The sequence below is a fragment of the Wolffia australiana genome, chromosome 12 (assembly GCF_029677425.1).
Source record: "Wolffia australiana isolate 7733 chromosome 12, ASM2967742v1".
NCBI classification, from domain to species: Eukaryota; Viridiplantae; Streptophyta; class Magnoliopsida; order Alismatales; family Araceae; genus Wolffia; species Wolffia australiana.
This window is the reverse complement of record NC_135846.1, coordinates 7,996,948-8,000,207: the sequence shown is the minus strand read 5'-3', so window position 1 is coordinate 8,000,207 and position 3,260 is coordinate 7,996,948. Positions and strand designations below refer to the sequence as shown.

The window sequence follows — 3,260 nt, the reverse complement described above, 5'->3', positions numbered from 1 at the left end:
TGTTCATCTCTTCATCTCTCTCTTCATCGCTCTCTTCTTCTCTCTCTATTCCTTCTCTATCTCCATGCTTGTTCTTGTTCATGTTCCAACCCCAGCTTCAAGAAGCTTTTACATCTCTCTTTCTCTCTCTCTCCCTCTCTCTCCCCTCCCTCTTTCTCTCTCCCTCTCTCGCTCTCTCTCTCCCCCTCTCCCCCTCTCTCACACTCTCTCTCCCTCTCTCGCTCTCTCTCTCCCCCCTCTCCCTCCCTCTCTCTCACTCCCTCTCTCTCTCCCTCTCTCCCCCCCTCTCCCTCTCTCTCTCCCTCTCTCCCCCCCTCTCCCTCTCTCTCTCCCTCTCTCTCACATTATCTCTCCCTGTCTCGCTCTCTCTCCCCCCTCTCTCCGTCTCTCTCACTCCCTCTCTCTCTCCCTCTCTCTCCTTCTCTCTCTCTCTGCCCCCCCTATCTCTCTCTCTCTCTTCTTTCTGTCCCCCCCTCTCTGTCTCTCTCTCTTTCTATCTATCTCTCCATCTCTATCTATCTCTCTATCCCTCTATCTCTCCCTTCCCTCTCCATCCTCTTTTCTTCTCTCTCTCCCCTCCCTCTCTGCCTCTCCATCTCTCCCTGTGTCTCTCATTCCTCTCCCACTCTCTCTCTCTTCTCTCTCTCTGTCCCCCCCCTCCTCGCTCTCCCTCTCTATCGCACTCCTCTCTCTCTCTCCTCTCTCCCATTTGTTTCTCGGCACAACTAACGATAAGGTGAAATGAAAATAGCATCCTCGTCTTTCAAAGCGACATGAAGAAAGAAGAAGCCACGCATTTATCTGTCTCACGGACTCATCCGAAAGCAAAGCCCACTTTATTTCCAAATACGAACTTCAGGGAGACTTCGCGCATAACATCTTTCCAATTTATCTGAAAATCACTTCCCGAGATGTTCTTCAAGCTTGCGTTCCGCCAGGTACGCAGCGCACACGTTGTCGTAAGTTGGGTTCTGATCTGCTCTCTCCATGGCATCCATAAAATCTTCCTTTAGTTTCAACGCTTTTTGCACCTTTGCCAGCTTTATGCGTTCAATTGCCAGTTGAGCTTTCAGCTCTTCGCGCCGTTGTTCCTCGCGTATCTCCTCTTCTCTTTTTCCACCGCTGGCCATCCACGCTTTCCTCTGACGGTTCTCTGAATTTGCAAATGACGAAAATCCACATTAGTTAAAATCAGTAATATACAACAACTCGACGGAGGATAAGCAAATCTAAACAAAGAAAATAAAGAAGATAACGAGCGCGAAATAATTTGTAGTAAGTGAAAATTCTTTGAAAAATAGATGCTAACCCTGATGATTGGATGAGAGGCCGGCGTGTTCTCCCACGGATACGGTGACTTCGAGTACTCGACAAAATGATGTATATATAGCAGTTCACACAACGTACCGGACGCAGTTACCGCGAGTTTATGTTACGGAAACTTTATATCTCGCGGGGAAACGTATCTTCTAAAGTCGCTAAGATCATAAATGTATTCTTACAGATCCGATAAGTTGCTGGACAACGCTGTAATATCTTGTACAAATGGCGAACAGCGTCACAAAAACATTAAGTATCCGGCTGTGTCATCGTAAGGTCGTATCTTTCGGATAAATTGTAAAGTCGCTGAAATTATTTTCCAATTTCGATCTCTTTCTTGATCGCACTTTCCATTGAGTCATTAAGGTAGGATCTTGATCGTGCATTTGACTTATCCGACATATACATAGACTAGTTTTTCTTCTCCGCAACTTCTTCTTGAATCTTTCGGCAAAAGATAATTTGTAAAGTCGCTGAGATAATTTTCCGATTTCTATCTCTTTCTTGATTACACTTTCCATTGAGTCATTATGGTAGGATCTTGATCGTGCATGTGACTTATCCGACATAGACTAGTTTTTCTGCTAGTTTTTATTCTACTCATTCTGCCTACGTTTTGATTTCGAAATAGGAGAGAGGGAGAGTGATAGAAAGAGATGGAAGGCTTGAGAAGGAGAAAAAGGGATAGCTTCTAGATGAATAAACCATGTGCATGAATTTAAGAATGATCATCTATGGCGGTCAATGGCCTTAAAGATTTGATATTTTATATTCAAATGTGACGTCAGATGACTTTACTCTTAGGCCTTGGACGAAATAGATCAGTTTGGGATTATGTGGTCATATAAAGACCGAATGAATTAAAATAATCAAATTAATGAATTATATTAAATACAATAAGTGAATGATATTAAATACAATAAGTGAATTAAAAATTACCAGATGCGTGAATTAAAAAAAACAGATGACTTAATTAAATCAACCATATGAATAAATGAAAATTATCCATATCGATGAATTATTTCAACCATTTGAATGAATTAAAATAACCATAAGAATGCATTAGAATAGAATGGATTTTCATTCCGCACATTGGCAGAAATTAGCTCACAATGTTTATTGTGTATTCCACCAAATAAATGTCTCACCCTGCTTTCATATTATTGCATAATTTCATAGAGTTAAGACCAAAGAAACAATTGGAAATTGCTATGTAGTTCAGGGGGAGAGAGAATGTGGGTCTCGATTAAAGGACAAACCAAGAAGGAAATTAATCAGAAACCTACAGGTGGATAAGGAACGGAGTTACAACTATTGACAGTTGACACCTTCGCAGAGAAATGGCCGGCAGCCTTGTTTACATCTTCCACTGAGGGAAAGACACGCATGTAATAGAACAACGGAGTGGGAGATGGCCAGCTGAGAAAAGGGAAGCTCATGCTCATGTACAAATCGGCGAGAGAGGGTGAGACACACCAGAAAGATACATAGAATGGAACAAAGTGGATGTAAAGGGTATTAGTGGGCCAATCACTCGAGTTTCATTTCTTCTTGGGGACCAGCCATATGTTGATTGATCTGACAATACACAATGCATGGATCACGTCTACTCACAATCAGCTATTTCGATCGGTTTACCTAGCTTGACATACATTTACATATTGTTTGTAATCATTTTATGCATGTGAGTTGGTGAAATTAGGAAACCTGTTATGTATTTTACATTACTCTTGCATTAACATGTTGCTTTAATATATTTATGATGATATTAGCTAATTATATAGAAAATATTGTGCATGGGAATTAAGTCCAAAATGATTATGGAATTTTCCATGATAACTTATGAGGTTTCTAGACTTTAAAAAGTCTAATAATTTTTGCTTTTACTTCTTAAAGAAATCATTTGTTAAAGTCGGCATCTATAATCTAAAAATCTATTT

The 3,260-nt window shown here is 40.8% G+C and overlaps 1 long non-coding RNA gene across 1 annotated transcript; it reads right to left on the bottom strand.

Moving 5' to 3' along the window:
• Positions 1 to 734: 734 nt before the first annotated feature.
• On the bottom strand, positions 735 to 1,527 carry LOC144710426 (uncharacterized). Its single transcript, XR_013583287.1, has 2 exons — positions 1,310 to 1,527; positions 735 to 1,153 (listed from the first exon to the last, which is right to left on the bottom strand). It is a non-coding gene; the product is annotated as an uncharacterized LOC144710426 (long non-coding RNA).
• Between the last annotated feature and the right edge of the window lie 1,733 nt (positions 1,528 to 3,260).